This window comes from Loxodonta africana, chromosome 3, assembly GCF_030014295.1.
Source record: "Loxodonta africana isolate mLoxAfr1 chromosome 3, mLoxAfr1.hap2, whole genome shotgun sequence".
In the NCBI taxonomy this organism is placed as follows: domain Eukaryota; kingdom Metazoa; phylum Chordata; class Mammalia; order Proboscidea; family Elephantidae; genus Loxodonta; species Loxodonta africana.
Window position 1 is genome coordinate 204,062,507 of NC_087344.1, and position 18,368 is coordinate 204,080,874.

Here is an 18,368-nt window from a genome sequence, read left to right on the forward strand (position 1 = left end):
TGCTGAGAAGGAGGACTTAAAAAGCTGTCATAACCAATTTAAATCATGGCCCTATTGTGGCATATACAAAAGTCTTTCAAAAAATGTCAAAGGGGGTTGTATTCATAACACAAAACCTTTAAAATCCTCTTTTCATCTCTCTCTCAAAATCTCATATACATGGTTACCCCAGAAATCTACTTTTTTTCCTCTCCAAACTCTCCTAACCAATCCCAGTCATTTTACTGTCTTCTCTCCCACCATCTGCTCTTTCCATGTAAATCAATAAAGCCAAGTCAGGCATCTCTGGGTTATTCCTTCACTCATTACCTTGTCTGACACCACAAAATTGTAGAAGCTGAGCTGGCTAGTCAGAATTTGGTGTGCATTGAAGGAGGAAGAGATTGAGAAGGGCTTACGATATTGATATTTTCTATTTACACCAACATATTGCCTTTTAGACTAAAATAAATTGAGAATCGGATATGAGAAATTGAGGATGAGATGTAATTGAGAGTCAGAAGGAGCAGGCCCAGGGACTACCAGAGACTGAGTGGATCTCTCTAGTGGTTCTGTTGCCTCATCGTTTCACTACCTGGACAGGATCTTTTCCGCCCACCTCCCCCCACCATGTTGTTCAACCCTGATGTCTCTGTCTTGTATACATAGCTTACACCCTTCTGTGGTTCTCTTGGCTGGGGGATAGCAGTTCACAATCTAGGTGTGGATGAAAACACTCACAAAACAGCTGTTAGCCTATGGAATGGTTGTCTCTTCTCTGTCCCAGCCATACCCTCATCAAGAAACTTTGTATCTGTAAATTATTGTAGACACTGGGAGCAGAGACCTTAAGTAGTACTACCTCCAAAAGCTGTGCCTATACTCTCAGAATCTCTTGCTCATAGTTTATAAATGAAAATGGCCCCCATTTCCTGCCCTGCAAACCCCTTCAGACTTGTATGTCACTGTAAAAGCCACCAACTTCTTGGCAAGTCCCTTTCAAAAGTTTTCCAAACTCTGCTCTAATATATGGCTAGGAAGAAAGCCTTATTATGACTGAGATCATTTATACTGGCTAAGATGTGACCTGGATATAAAGGTGTCTGGGCATATTCAACCCATATGGGCGTTGCTTGCAACTGCTCTTCAGCTTTCCTGAGATCAGGGCTTTTGGAATATCATACAATGATTTCAATTTGGTGTAGTCGAGCTAACACTGGATAATCTACTTATGCTTTGCACCACAGTAGAATTAAGGATTTAAAAAATACTTTCAAAGAACTTGCATTTCCATGGGTAGACACAATAAAAAGAGATCATTTTGAATTAACGTGTTAAATGCAGCAACAGGATGAATGCTGCTGTGAAAGCATAGAACTGGGCTCTTAGCTCAGCCTGGTGAGAATGGGGCTTGACACACAGACTGAATCTTACCGTGTGTGTCAGACAGTGCCTGAAGAAGGGAGGAAGGACTTCTAAGATAAAGGTAAAGAAGCACAAAAATAATGCCGTGTATTCAAATACTACAAATGGTTCTGCATATTAGAAGGCAGCAAAGAGGAAGCCGCTAGAAAGCAATGAAGCTGGATGGCAGAAGGGTTGCGTCACAGTGAGCTGCCTGTGTGTTCTAAGGTACTTGGCTTCACGGCAAGAAGACTGTGGAGTGCAGGGTCTGACAAAGTCAGACTTTATTTTTGCCAAGTAACTTAATTTCAACTGTATTATTTGATATTGGAGTCCCTGGGTGGTGCAAACAATTAATGCACTCGGCTGCTAATACAAAGGTTGGCTTTTTGAGTCCACCCAGAGGTGCCTTGGAAGAAATCTCAGGTGATCTGCTTCCAAAAAAATCAGCCACTGAAAACCCTGTGGAGCGCAGTTCTACTCTGTCATACTTGGGGTTGCCATAAGTTGAAATCAACTCGATGACGACTAGTACTGGTATTTGATATTTGAGTTTTCTGCTTAGGAAACATTTGTAAGTCTGGAATTTTATCACTGCGGGTCATAATCGTGATGTGGCTTCGTGTAAGTGTTCAGGCTTTCCATTTTGGGTGCGTTATACGCTGCTAGATTTTTTTGTCTGGATATAGGAGCCAAGGCACCCATCAGTTCAGGGTCTCCCTGCCACACAACCCACTGTCCCAGGTCTCCATTTGTGCAGGTCAGCGCTGCCCACTGCCAGCTGCCCTTGACCTCAAATCAAAGTTAAGTAACACCTTTTACCCCTTACAGTTCTTATGGTGTGATTCTTACCTAGCTTTTATCTTTCTCACGTTTTCAGTCACCTTTTACCCTGAGGAGCATTTGGCAGTTTTATAAAAAATGCTGGTCTCCTTAAATCAAAAATTTAAAACATTTAATTTCTTTCTGAACTTCCTTGAGAAACAATGTGTTGGTAAGTGTGATGGTTAATGTTATGTGTCAACTTGAGTAGGCCATGATTCTCAGTATTATGTAATTATCCTACATTTTGTGATCTGTGTGGCCTGCATCCAGTATATATGGATGTTCTAGCAAAGCTCTCTTTCTCAATCCTGCATCCAACTTGCCATCACCTGACCTCCAGTTCTTGGGACGTGAGCTGGCAGACAGCTGCCTGACCTGCAGATTTTGGGATTCACCAGCTCCTGGGGTCCCATAAGCCAGCAGCCTACCATCTAATCTGCTGATTTGGGGTTCATCAGCACCTGTAATCATCTGAATCAGAAGCCTCCAGCCTGATGCCTGACCCACAGACTTGGGACTTTCCAGCCTCCACAGCTGCATGAGCCATTTCCTTGAAATAAATCTCTCTCTATATCCCTGGAGGAAACCCTGGTGGTGTAGTGGTTAAAAGCAACAGCTGATAACTGGAAAAGTCGGCAGTTCAAATCCGCCAGGCACTCCTTGGAAGCCCTATGGGGCAGTTCTACTCTGTCCTTTAGGGTCGCTATGAGTCGGAATCGACGCGAAGGCAGTGGGTTTGGTTTTTTTGGTTTTGTATATCCTTGATGGTGTAGTGGTTAACCGCTACGGCTGCTAACCAAAAGGTCATCAGCAATTCAAATCCACTAAGTGCTCCTCGGAAACTCCATGGGGCAGTTCTACTCTGTCCTATAGGGTCGCTATGAGTCGGAATTGACTCAACGGCACTAGGTTTTTTGGTTTTGATATATATCTGTTTATATATATACACACCATATTTTTACACAAATAATGGCGTGACTTCTATGTTTGTTTGCCAACCATACTTCCCCCCTCCAGTTATTTTCATAAATGCCATTATGCCAATTTTTTTTACATGTTGCTGTAAAAAAAATTAGCATAGCATGCTTACCAAAATGTCTCACAGGGGCAGGGCATAGTTGGCAAACAAGTGTGGAAGACACACAGATATAAATATTTGCATAAATATAAATTTGGTAAGCTTCACTGGTTGTGCTCCTTTAAAGAACCTACCCTAAGGCGTTTGATACTGAGAGTGGTTCTAGAGGAAAAAAATCATAAAGACGAGTTTTCTGAATTTGTCCCCAAGTCTGGTTAGTCTTAAAGGTGCTGATGACCCTGCCTTCAGTAGTAAGCAGGGCACAGCTACCCACAGTGTGAGGTGGCAATAGGAATATGCAAAATATCACCACAACTGGATCAAATATTTGTGAAAGACAAGACTCTGGGTGATTACATATTTGATACTTTGCTACAATTTTGTCATAATGAGAAGTATAAGGAAGTTGGTTGGTTGGTCCCACTTTTGCTAGACAAAGTGGTGAAAGAAAGGGATGAGCTGAAAGCTTCAGAGTCACAGATCAAGTGCTGCACACAAGACCTGAAAGTTGCCACTTGTGCCCTGAAATAAAGCCTTATTTCTTGTAGTAACAGAGCTGATATTGCTGAAAACCAAACCCGGAGTCTATCTTAACGGTAGATAAACTACAACACCAATTGAATTCCCAACATTGAGTGGTGTCTGAAGTTACAGTGAAGGCATTGATTGGGAAGAAATGGGATCTTAACACTTGGGATGGGGACATATGGGCAGATCATCAGGAAGCTGGGGATACTGAGCCCCTAAATTCCATTGAATCATTTCTGCCAACAGAACCCGCCTTCTCACTCCCATCTGAAGAGATTACTTCACCTTTGTCTGCTAAGCCATCCTTCCCCAGTAAAACCATTATCCCTTGACCCCCATCTGATGAAAGTAACCCAGCTCTGCCTGAAGTGTCTTTGTCTGAGATATCACCTGGCTCGGCACCTGGGGTGTTGTCCGAGGCATCTCCTGAGGCATGTGCCTTACAAGACATTGCTGAATGCTCCCAGTACCGATCCCCGCCACCCACTTTTGCTTCTAGACCTATAATTAGACTTAAGTCCCAGCAAACTCTAAGAGGGAAAGTACAAAGTGTGACCCAGGATAGGATTTGCTACACTCCAAAGAGCCTGCTTGATTTTTCTAATATATACAAACAGAAACCTGCAGAATATGTATGGGAATGACTATTAAGGGTGTGGGATAATGGTAAAAGGAACATAAATTTGGATCAAAAAACAAACAAAAAATCCATTGCCATCAAGTCAATTCTGACCCTATAGGACAAAGTAGAAATGCCCCATAGGATTTCCAAAGAGCACCTGGTGGATTCAAACTGCCAACCTTTTGGTTAGCAGCTGAACTCTCAAATGCTACGCCACCAAGGTCTCCAAAGTTGGTTCAATCTGAGTTTATTGATATGAGTCCACTAAGTAAAGATTCTTCATTCAATATTTCAGCTCAAGGGGAGGCAGAGCCAAGATGGCAGAATAGACAGAAGCTTCCGGCAAGCCCTCCTTACAACAAAGACCCAAAAAAACAAGTGAAATAAGTATATGTATGACAAGCTAGGAGCCCTGAGTGTCAAAGGCAAGCTTAGAAAACGAACTGAGGGGCAGGGGGAGGAAGAGACAGTTCAGAAGCAGAGAGGAGGTACTGGACCTGAATCGCAGGGAGCCCTCAGGCACCATTCCTGGGGCGGTGGTGGTGGGCTGGTACTAGCGTTCATCTGCAGTTTCCTCAGGGAGAAGCAGCCAGCCTCACAGCCTACTCACACCTCCAGAACCAGAGAAGAAACGGTGCTCTCGGCAAAAGCTAAGTACTTGCGTATATTTTACCCCACCCCCCCCACCCCCAAGCCGGGTTCAGCAGCTGAATCCCTGGGCTGAGATAGGCCCTATTGAGCGCCTAGAGCCATCTTTCTGGCCTTGGAGAAGAAAAAAAAAATTGCAATTGGAGGAAAAGATAATTTGCCAGTTCCACTAGCCAGGGGAGTGAGGACAGAAGCAGCTCCTGTCCAAACATAAATGGTCTGTGGACTTTGAGCACATTTCCCCTCTGCATGGACCTGTGTGGGCCTATTTCAGGAGAATAGGCCCTTGTTGGCAGCCTCCATTTCAGCTGTGCAGTGGAGAGGTGGGTGTTTGATGTTTGACATTGCTTTCTCTATTAAACAGGGTCCTCATCTACCCACATCAGGGGCCTAAGGACTGGAGGCTCCACTTAGGTCACCCAGCCACCTGTGACAGTGGTCCAAGGATAACTGGTACCTCCCAGTCCTTACAACCAAAAACACTGGGTGTCTATGGTCTGTCTGCAGAAGCTACCCACCTGCACGCTCTAGGGAACAGGGATGTGCTTTCCTCAGAGACACTCAGGGGTCAGTTCTCAGCCCCCTGCCTTGTTCAGAGCATGACCCCCTGTTGCAATCGGATACTGGTACATACTCCAATCACCCCTGCCCCTCTAAGACTGTAAGACAGAGCCCGTACCACACACTTGATGATCAGCTACCTTGACACCTGAGCTGAATTCATACAAGAAAAGTGAATGGACTCCTAGACTGATATACCTGATAACAGCTCTAGCCATCTGGGGACAGGACATTAGAGCTCCATAAGCGAAAATAATCAAGCTAGCTCACTCAAGCAACCCATCTGGGCACACCAAAACAAAACAAAGCAAGAAGCTATGACATAGTAAGCAAACATAAACTAATGCAATAACTTACAGATGGCTCAGAGACAACAGTCAGTATCACATAAAGTCACATAAAGAAAGAAAGTCACATAAAGAAACAGGCCATGATCACCTCAATGAGTTCTCAAAACAAAGAATCCCGGGATCTTCTGGATGAAAGTGCATTCCTGGAATTACCAGAGGCAGAACACGAAAGACTGATATACAGAACCCTTCAAGACATCAGGAAGGAAATGAGGCAATATGCAGAACAAGCCAAGGAACACACAGATAAAGCAATTGAAGAAATTAGAAAGATTATTTGGGAACATAATCAAAAGTTTAATAAGCTGGAAAAATCCATAGGCAGCAATCAGAAATTCAGAACATTAACAATAAAATTACAGAAGTAGACAACTCAATAGAAAGTCAGAGGAGCAGAATTGACCAAGTAGAAGCCAGAATTTCTGAACTTGAAGATGAATCACTTGGAACTAATGTATTTTAAGAAAAACCAGATAAAAGAATTAAAAAAAATGAGAAACCTTAAGAATCATGTGGGACTCTATCAAGAGAAATAACCTACGAATGACTGGAGTACCAGAATAGGGAGGGATAACAGAAAATACCGAGAGAATTGTTGAAGATTTGTTGGCAGAAAACTTCCCGGATATCATGAAAGATGAGAAGATATCTATCCAAGATTCTCATCGAACTCCACATAAGGTAGATCTGAAAAGAAAGTCACCAAGACATATTATAATCAAACTTGCCAAAACCAAAGATTAGAGAGAATTTTAAGAGCAGCTAGAGATAACGGAAAAGTCACCTACAAAGGGGAGCCAATAAGAATAAGCTCGGACTACTCCGCAGAAACCATGCAGGCAAGAAGGCAATGGGATGACTTATTTTAAAAATTGAAGGAAAAAAATTGCCAGCCAAGAATCTTATATCCAGCAAAATTGTTTTTTAAATATGTAGGTGAAATCAGGATATTTCCAGATAAGCAGAAGTTTAGGGAATTCATAAAAACCAAACCAAAACTACAACAAATACTAAAGGGAGTTTTTTGGTTAGAAAATCAATAATATCAGGTATTAACCCAGGACTAGAACACTGGGCAGAGCAATCAGAAGTCAACCCAGACAGGGAAATCAAAAAAAAAAAAGCAAGATTAAAAACAAAAACAAAAAAAAGTCAAAACAGTGTAACAGTGATGTTATTATATAAGACAACATTAAAGCAATAAAAAGGGACTAAGAAATGTAATCATAGATCTTCCATATGGAGAGGAAGATACAGCAATACAAAGAAATAAAATTTAAGTTTAAATTTAGGAAAAATAGAGGTAAATAATAAGGTAACCACAAAGGAGACAAATTATCGTACACATCAAAATAAAATACAAGAAAAAAAATAGAGACTCAGCAGAAACAAAATCAACAGCAACGAATATGAGGAAAGGACAATATATAAAGATAATCTACTCAGCATATAAAAGTAAGTGGGAGAAAGAAACAGTCAACAGCACACAAAAAAAGACATCAAGATGATAGCACTAAATTCATACCTATCCATAATTACACTGAATGTAAATGGGCTGAATGGACCAATAAAGAGACAGAGAGTGGCAGAATGGATTAAAAAACATGATCCATCTATAGGCTGCCTACAAGAGACACACAAACAAACTAAAACTCAAAGGATGGAAAAAAATATACCAAGCAAACAACAATCAAAAAAGAGCAGGAGTGGCAATATTAATTTCTGACAAAATAGACTTTAATGTTAAATCCATCATAAAGGAGAAGGAAGGACAGTATATAATGATTAAAGAGACAATATACCAAGAAGATATAACCACATTAAATATTTATGCACCCAATGACAGGGCTGCAAGATACATAAAACAAACTCTATCAGCACTTAGTATAGTAGGAGACTTCAACACACCACTTTCGGTGAAGGACAGGACATCCAGAAAGAAGCTCAATAAAGACAAGGAAGCTCTAAATGCCACAATCAACCAACTTGACCTCATAGACATATACAGAACACTCCACCCAACAGCAACCAAGTATACTTTTCTAGCGCACATGGAACATTCTCTAGAATAGACCACATCCACCAAAAAAAAAACCCCAATGCTGTTGAGAATAGACCACATATTAGGTCAGAAAGCAAGCCTTAGCAGGATGCAAAACATTGAAATATTACAAAGCATCTTCTTTGACCCTAAGCCCACAAAAGTGGAAATCATTAACAGAAAAAGCAGGAAAAAGAAAGCAAACACTTGGAAACTGAACAATACCTTGGTCAAAAAAGGCTGCATTATAGAAGACATTAAGGATGGAATAAAGAAATTCATAGAATCCAGTGAGAATGAAAACAGTTCCTATCAATGTTTCAGCTTGAAAAGTTAGTAAAGGATCTCATAGCTTATTTGGTTGGGTCACTGAAGCATGGAATAAGCAGTGGGCTATGCTAAATCAAGTTGAAGTACCAGACTTGCCTAGGTATACTGCAAAAGAAAGTATCCAAAATCTTAGGGAAATTGGCATATTAGAATGCATTTATCAGGCTGGACCCACAGACTCACACATGGAGTGCCAGGAGGACACACCTTTCATCACATAAGTGAGGAACAAATTTGTGAAGGGAGCCCCAGCATCCTTGAAGACTGCTGTGATTGTTAGTTTATGTAAGTCAGATTTGACAGTGAAAACTGCCCTAACAGGATTAAGACACCTAATTAGGTGCCAAATGGCAACACTCAATCAACAAAGACAAGGTGGGCATGGTTACTGTAGTAGACAGCAGAGTCAAAGCAGTAATCAGAATAGCCTGACTCGTACGGAATTATGGTGTTGCCTACTTAGTCATGGTGTCCCTAGGAGTGAAATAGATGGGAAATATACTAAATACGTACTTAATCTGTATGTGCAGAATTCTAGGTCAAGTGAATGGCTGTTTAACTTGAATTGCCAGAATAGAGTGTCATGGCCCCTCAACCAATTACCAGGCTTTAACTAGCTTACAAACCCACAACCCCTTGAATGAAGAGGAGGGCAGGTCCCTTCGAGGAAGGACCCCACTAAAATGCCCAAAATTTATACTTTAGTCTTTCTCCCAGCCTTCCCCAAAGGAGGTCTGCAGCCTTTTGCAACAGTGACTGTTCTCTGCGGAAAAGGAGATAATCAGACTCTCCAGGGATTGCTGGACCCTGACTCTGAACTGACACTAATTCCAGGAGACTCAAAATGTCACTGTGGCCCACCAGTCAGAGTAGAGGTTTATAGAGGTAATAGAGTCTTAGCTCAGGTCCATCTTACAGTGAGTCCCGTGGGTCCCCAAACAATCCTGTGGTGACTTTCCCAGTCCTAGAACACGTAATTGGAATAGACATATTCAGCAACTGACCGAACCCCCACATTGGATCTCTGACATGTGGAATAAGGACCATTATGGTAGGAAAAGCCAAGTGGAAGCCATTAGAACTGCCCCTACCTAGGAAAATAATAAAACAAAAGCAATACCGCATTCCTGGAGGGATTGCAGAGATTACTGCCACCATCAAGGACTTCAAGGATGCAGGAGTGGTGATTCCTACCACATCCCCATTCAACTGGCCTATTTGGCCTGTACGAAAAAGAGATGGATCTTGGAGAGTGACAGTGCATTGTCATAAATTTAACCAGGTGGTGACGCCAATTGCAGCTGCAGTTCCAGATGTGGTTTCATTGCTTCAGCGAATTAATACATCTCCTGGTGCTCAGTATGTAGCTATTGATCTCATTAATGCCTTTTTCTCCATACTTGTTTCAAAGGACCATCAGAAGCAGTTTGCCTTCAGCTGGAAAGGCTTGCAATACACTTTCAGTTGTCTACCTCAGAGCTACATCAACTCTCCAGCCCTTTGTCATAATTTAGTCCACAGGGAGCTTATTGCCTTTCCCTTCTGCAAGACATCATATTGGTCCATTACATTGATGACATTATGCTGATTGGACCTAGTAAGGAAGAAGTATCAATGGCTCTATATTATTGGTAAGACATTTGCATGCTAGAGGGTGGGAAATTAACCCAACAAAAATTCAGGCTCCTTCTACCTCAGTGAAATTTCTAGGAGTGCAGTGGTGTGGGACATGTCAAGATATTCTTTCTAAAGTGAAGGATAAGTTGTTGCACCTGGTCCCTCCTACAACTAAAAAGGAGGCACAATGCCTGGTGTGCCTCTTTGGATTTTGGAGGCAACATATTCCTCACTTGGCTATGCTACTCTGGCTTATTTATCAAGTTACTTGAAAAGCTGCTAGTTTTGAGTAAGGCCCAGAACAAGAGAAAACTCTGTAACAGGTTCAGGCTGCCATGCAAGCAACCGTGCCATTTGGGCTATATGATCCAGCCGATCCAGTGGTGCTTGAAGTGTCCGTGGCAGAGAGAGATGTCGTTTGGAGCCTTTGGCAGGCCCCTATTGGTGAATCACGGTGTAGACCCTCAGGATTTTGGAGCAAATCCCTGTCATCCTCTGTAGATAACTACTCTCCTTTTGAGAAACAGCTTGGCTTGTTACTGAGTCTTAGTAGAGGCTGAGTGCTCAACCATGGGTCACTAAGTCACCATGTGGCCTGAGCTGCCACATGAACTGAGTGTGTGTGACCCACAGAGTTATAAAGTCAGGCATGCACAGCAGCAATCCATCATTAAATGGAAGTGGTATATACGAGATCCAGCCCGGCAAGGACCTGAAGGCAAAAGCAAGTTGCATGAGGAAGTGGCTTAAATGCCTATGTCTCCACTCCTCTCATGGGGCATTCCTTATGATCAGTTGACTGAAGAAGAGAAAACTCATGCCTGGTTTACAGATGGTTCTGCGCAATATGCAGGCACCACCCGAAAGGGAACAGTGGCAACAAACACTGTAGCCCCTCTCTGGGACCTCCCTGAAGGACAATGGTGAAAGACGTCTTCCCAAAGGGAAGAACTTTGAGAAGTGTACCTGGTTGTTCATTTTGCTTGGAAGGAGAAATGGCCAGGTGTGCAGTTGTGTACTGACTCATGGGCTGAGGCCATGGTTTGACTGGATGGTCAGGGACTTAGAAGGAACATGATTGGAAAACTGGAGACAAGGAGGCATATAAAAAAGGTATGTAGATAGACCTCTCTGAATGGGCCAAATAAGTGACAATATTTTTGTCTTATGTGAATGCTCACCAGAAGGTGACCTTGGCAGAGAAGGATTTTAACAGTCAAGTGGATAAGATGACGTGTTCTGTGGAAACCAGTCATTCTCTTTCCCCAGGCACTCCTCTCATTGCCCAATGAACTCATAAACAAAGTGGCCAAGGTGGCAGGGATGGAGGTATATGCCTGGATTCAACAATATGGATGTCCATTCACCAACACCGATTTGGCTACAGCCACTGCTGAGTACTCAATCTGCCAGCAGCAGAGATAGACACTGAGTCCCTGATATGGCACCATTCCCCAGGACAACCAGCCTGCAACCTGGTGGCAGGTTGATTACATTTGACTGCTTCCATCATGGAAAGGACAGCACTTTTTTCTTAGTGGGATAGACACTTACTGTGTGTCTCAGGCTGGGTTCTCTAGAGAAGCAAAGCCAGTAACGTGTATAAATATATAAAGATTTATATCAAGGAAACAGCTCACATGATTGTAGCGGTTGGAATGACCCAAGTCCTTGGATCAGGGTAGAGGTCTTTCCCAATTCACAAAGCCATAGAAGCTGGTGAACAGACCAGAGGGCAGGACTACTGCTCACAGGCTGCTAAGTCTGAGGAATCCCAAGGTTGGCAGGGAAGACATCAGGGTTTCTCCTGAGTCATGTAGCTGCAGGGGCTGGCGAACCCAAGATAGGCAGGTCAGAGAGCAGTGCTCTTCTTTGCAGGCCGTGAAGATTGACGAATCCCAAGATAGACAGGTAAGCTGCTAGCTCAAGTTCCAAGAACCAGAGGTCAGACGAGAGACAGCTGCTGGATCCAGAACAAGCCAACAACATTTGCAAGGTGAGCAGGAAGGATGTAGGTGGTAGAAGGTGGACAGATGAAGGTTGAGGGGGTGGTGAGCCACCACAGGCCCCACCCCCGCCAGTACCACTCAGCAGATTCCATCATGAGGGTGATCACATATCAAATTTCAACAGGTAAGTGATCCCAACGTTATACAACTGCCAAAACTTTGAGAATCATGGCCCAGTCAAATAGATACACAACCTTAACCATCACACCCTGGATATGAATTTGCCTTCCCTGCGTGCAATGCTTCTGCCAAAACTACCACCTGTGGACTTACAGAATGCCTTATCCACTGTCGTGATATCCCACACAGCATTTCCTCGGATCAAGGGACACATTTCACAGCAAATGAAATGTGGTGATGGGCCCATGCTCATGGAATTCACTGGTCTTACCATGTTTCACATCATCCTGAAGCAGCTGGCTTGAAAGAACAATGGAATGGCCTTCTAAAGACACAATTATGGCACCAGCTAGGTGGCAATACCTTGCAGGGTTGGAGCAATGTTCTCTAGGAGGCTGTATATGCTCTAGACCAGCACCCAACATATGCTGCTATTTCTCCCATAACAAGGAATCAAGGGGTGGAAAGAGGAATGGCACCACTCACTCTTACCCCCAGTGATCCACTTGCAAAATTTTTGCTTCTTGTCCTTATGATCCCATGTTCTGCGGGTCTAGTCATCTTAGATCCAAAGGGAAGAATGTTCCCATCTAGAGAGACAACACTGATTCTATTGAACTAGAAGGCCACTTTGTGCTCCTCATGCCTTTGGATCAACAGGCAAAGAAGGGAGTTATCGTATTGGCTATTGTGATTGATCCTGATTATCAAGGCAGAACTAGATTTATATTACATAACGAAAGTAAAGAAGGCTATGTCTGGAATACAGGAAATCCTTTAGGGCATCTCTTAGTACTGCCATGCCCTGTGATTAAAGTTTTTGGAAAACTACAGCAACCCAGTTCCGGTATGACTACTAATGGCCCAAACCCTTTTTGGAATGAAGGTTTGGTTTACCCCGCTGGGCTAAGAACCATAACCAGCTGAGTTGCTTGGTGAGGTCAAAGGGAATACAGGATGGGTGGTGGAAGAAGGTAGCTCTAAATACCAGCTATAACCACGTGACCGGTTGCAGAAATGAAACCTGTAATTGTTTCGAGTATTTCTTCCTTATTTTGTTATATGTATATGTATCCACAGGTTCTGCATCTGCAGATTCAATTGAAAACATTCGGAAAAAAAGAAAGTTTCTAAAAGCAAAACTTGCATCTGCCATGAGCTGAGCACTATGCTGAATCCACATGAATGAAATGATGTGTAGGCATACCCTGCAATAGCCTGCACTATTTCACACATCCTCAGTCTATGTCTAGCACTAGTTGCTTTTCTCTTGTTCACCTCATGTCTTGTCATTATTCCCTAAACAATACAGTATTTCAACTATTTACATAGAATTTACGTTGTATTCCTATTTCAACTATTTACATAGAATTTACATTGTATTAGGTATTATAAATAATCTAGAGATGATTTAAAGTATACAGGAGGCTATGTGTAGGTTATATATAAATACTATGCCATTTTATATAAAGGACTTGAGTATCTGCAGATTTCTGTATCTGCTGGGGACCCTGGAAAACCAGTCTCTATATATGGCAAATATTTTTGTTTTCTTCCCTCCCTTATGCCATTACTTATAAAATACCAGCTGTAAACAGGGCTGGTGTGTTTTTGGTTGTACACATGTTAGTTGTATCATATTAGGTACAAGTATGACTTTATAATTGTCTTTATTCAGAGATTATGTATAGTTTAAGGAGATGTGTGTAGGTGCCAAAGTGACAACAGGTGAACTGTGATGGTTAATGTTACGTGTCAACTTGGCTGGGCCATGCATTCCCCAAAAATATCTGTCAACTTGGCTAGGCCATGATTTCCAGTATTGTGTGACTGTTCACCATTTTGTCATCTAATGTGATTTTCCTGTGTTGTAAATACTATCTCTGTGATGTTAATGAGATAGGATTAGTGACAGTTATGTTAATGAGGCAGGACTCAATCTACAAGATTAGGTTGCATCTTAAGCCAATCTGTTTTGAGATATAAAAGAGATAAGCAAGCAGAGAGACATGGGGGCATCATATCACCAAGAAACAAAAGCCAGGAGAATAGGGCTTCCTTTGGGGTCCCTCAGCTGAAAAGCTCCTCAACCAGGGAAGATTGATAACAAAGACCTTCCCCAACAGCTGACAGAAAAACAAAGGCTTCCCCTGGAGCTAACATCCTGAATTCAGACTTCTAGCCTCCTAGACTCTGAGACAAAAAAAATTTCTCTTTGTTAAAGTCATACACTTGTGGTTATTTCTGTTGTAGCAGCACTAGATGACTAAGACAGGGGTGTAGTCTGTGTCCAACATATATGGATGTTCTGGCAAAGCTCTCTCTCTCTCTTTCTCTCAATCCTGCAACCAACTTGTCATCATCTGATCCCTGGTTCTTGGGACATGAGACAGCAGCCTGCCACCTGACCTGCAGATTTTGGGATTCACCAGCTTCTGCAGCCCCGTGGGCCAGCATCCTGCCATCTGAATTGCCAGTTTGGGGTTTGTCAGCCACTGCAACTACATGAGCAGGAGAAGCCTGCAGCCTGACGGCTGACCCACAGATCTGGGACTTGCCAGCTTCTACAACTGCGTGAGCTATTTCCTTAAAATAAATCTCTCTCTCTCTCTCTATGTATATATATATGTATGTATATATGAACCCAGACTAAGACATAAGGTTCTTGGGATATTGAAATATAAGGTTCTTGGAATGAGAGAAAGATTTGTTGTGACAAGGAATGGTTTGCCCATTCTCAAAGACTTTTCCCTCTAAAGTACTGAAAGTATACACAAGAGCCCTCAAATACCAGCAGAAGAGGTTTCTTCTTGAAAATTCCCCATGGTCTGCTCCGAGTGACTTGAGTTTAGATCATTATGAGAGTCCACTTTCATTTGCTGGAGTTATTTAAATCTGAAGAGTCACCATGGAAAAATTATTACTCCTCAGATTCCCCTCAGGGAGAATACCTCGGACATGGTTCACTTTTTTTGAGGGAACATTTCTTAATAAATGGATTTTTGTCCCCCCCTCCCCAAGAATCTACTGTTCCGAAATTGTTAGAGCTTTCTCAGTATTTTGTTTGAAGTCCTGTGTCAAATCCTGGAATGGAAATAAATTTTCGTGTCATGGGTAATCTATGGTCAGATGAGTGAGACATATTAGCTGCTTGGAAACAATGAGTTTTTGAAAAAAATATATTTTAAAAATCACAATGAAAAATTATAAAATATATATTTTGGGTATATATGTATATATTTGCATATATATATTGTTTTTTTTTTAATATATTGTTAGTTGCTGCCGAGTTGATTTTGACTCATGGCGACCCCATGCGTGCACAGTAGAACCACTCCATAGGATTTTCAAGGCTGTCACCTTTCAGAAGTTAATCAGCAGGATTATCTTTTGAGGCACCTCTGGGTGGGTTTGAACTGCCAACCTTTCAGCTAGTAGTTGAACGCTCAACTGTTCGCATCACCCAGGGATTCTGTGTGTGTGTGTGTGTGTGTGTGTGTGTGTAGGTATATGTACAGTAAAACCTGAAAAAGCTGGAAACTGTGTAAGGTGGAAGTCTGTCAGAGAAGGAAACCCCAAATATTTTCCTATAAAACAAGTGATAGAAAAGTGGTAAGACTGCACCCTATCAAAGGTGGAAAACTTAGGTGACCTGGAAAAACAAGACAGTCCTGCCAAGTTCCAGCTCTCACAGGTTTCACAAGTGTATATAAGTATATATGTGTGTGTGTATATATACATATAATATATATACTATACATCGATAAATTATCTGTAGCATGTACAAATATTTTTTTCAAAAAATGTCCTGTAAAGTGTTAGGGGTTTGGAGTTGCACCATCCTATTCCATCCCCAATGCTGCATACACATAAGGATTATAAGCCAAATGAGGGCTCCCTAAGGGCTAAATAACCTCCACAAGGGGAGGCCAAGATGGCAGAATAGACAGACACTTCAGCAAGCCCTCTTACAACAAAGACCCCCCCCAAAAAAAAACCAGTGAAAAGAGTGTATTTATGACAAGGTAGGAGCCCTGAACATCAAAGGCAAGCTTAGAAAACAAACTGAGGGACAAGGGGAGGAAGAGACGGTTCAGAGGCGGAGAGGAATTACTGAACTTGAATCACAGAGAGCCCTCAGGCACCATTCCTGGAGCAGTGGGGGCAGCCTAGTACTAGTTTCCTCAGGGAGAAGCAGACAACCACACAGTCTACTCACACCTCCGGAACCAGAGAAGAATGGCACTCTCAGAAAAAGCTAAGTACTTGTGTATATTTTACCACGACCTCCCCCTGCAAAAAAAAAAAAACTTTTTTTTCCCCCTGCAACCCCGCTTCTACGCTGGCTTCAGCAGCTGAATTCTCTGGGCCTGAGATAGGCCCTATTGAACACCTAGAGCTATACTCCCAGCCTTGAAGAAGGAATAAATTTGCAACTGGGAGAAAAGATAATTTGCCAGCTCCACCAGCTGGGGGAGCTCAGAACAGAAGCAGCTCCCGACCAGGCAAAAATGGTCAATTAACTTTCAGTACTTTTCCCCTCTGCACGGACCTGTGTGGGCCTATTTCAGGAGAATAGGCCCTTGTTGGCAGACTCCAACTGTTTCAGCTGTGTGGTGAAGTGTTTGATGTTTGACATCTCTTTGCCTATTAAACAGGGTCCTCATCTACCCATATCAGGGGCCTGAGGACTGGTGGCTCCACTTAGGTCACCCAGCCACCTGCAACAGGGGTCCATGGACAACTGGTACCTCCCAGTCCTTACAACCAAAAACATTGGGTGTTCATGGTCCATCTGCAGAACCCACCCACCTGTACGCTCTAGGAAACAGGGACGCGCTTTCCTCAGAGACACATGGGGGACAATTCTCAGCCCCCTGCCTTGTTCAGAGTGGGATCCCCTGTTGCAACCAGATACTGGTTCTGACATCAATCACCCCTGCCCCTCTAAGACTGAAGGATAGAGCCTGGACCACACACTTGAAGATCAGCTACCTGAGCTGAACTCATACAAGAAAAGTGAATGGACTCCTAGACTGATACACCTGATAACAGCTCTAGTCATCTGGGGACAGGATGTCAGAGCTCCAAAGGTGAAAATAATCAAGCTAGTTCACTCAAGCAACCCATTTGTGCATACTAAAACAAAACAAACCAAGAAGCTACAACACAGTAAGCAAACGTAAAATAAACTAATACAATAACTTATAGATGGCTCGGAGACAACAGTCAATATCAGGGCACATAAAGAAACAGACCATGATCACCTCAACAAGCTCTCAAAACAAAGAATCCCGGGATCTTCTAGATGAAAGTACATTCCTGGAATTACCAGAAGCAGAATACAAAAGACTAATATACAGAACCCTTTGAGACCTCAGGAAAGAAAGGAGACAATATGCAGAACAAGCCAAGGACACACAGGTAAAGCAACTGAAGAAATCAAAAAGATTATTCAGGAACATAATGAAAAATTTAATAATCTGGAAAAACCCATAGACAGATGGAAACCAGAAATTCAGAAGATTAACAACAAAATTGTAGAAGTAGACAACTCAATAGAAAGTCAGAGGAGCAGAACTGAGCAAGTGGAAGGCAGAATTTCTGAACGTGGAGATAAAGCACTTGGCACTAGTATATTTGAAGAAAAATCAGATAAAAGAGTTTTAAACAATGAAGAAACGTTAAGAATCATGTGGGACTCTATCAAGAGAAATAACCTACCACTGATTGGAGTACCAGAACAGGGAGAACCCAAAAAAAAAACGAAAAAACAAAAACCAAACCCAGTGCCATCGAGTCAATTCCAACTCATAGTGACCCTATAGGACAGAGTAGAACTGCCCCATAGAGTTTCCAAGGAGTGCCTGGCAGATTTGAACTGCTAGCCCTTTGGTTAGAAGCCAGAGCACTTAACCACTACACCACCAGGGTTTCCAGAACAGGGAGGGATAACAGAAAATACAGAGATAATCATAGAAGATTTCTTGGCAGAAAACTTCCCTGATATCATGAAAAGATGAGAAGGTATCTATACAAGATGCTCATCAAACTCCACATAAGGTAGATTTTAAAAGAAAGTCACCAAGACATAGTATAGTCAAACTTGCCAAAACCGAAGATAAGGAGGGAGTTTTAAGAGCAGCTAGGGATAAAGGAAAAGCCGCCTACAAAGGGCAGTCAATAAGAATAAGCTCGGACTACTCCGCAGAAACCATGCAGGCAAGAAGGCAATGGGATGATATATAAAAAAATG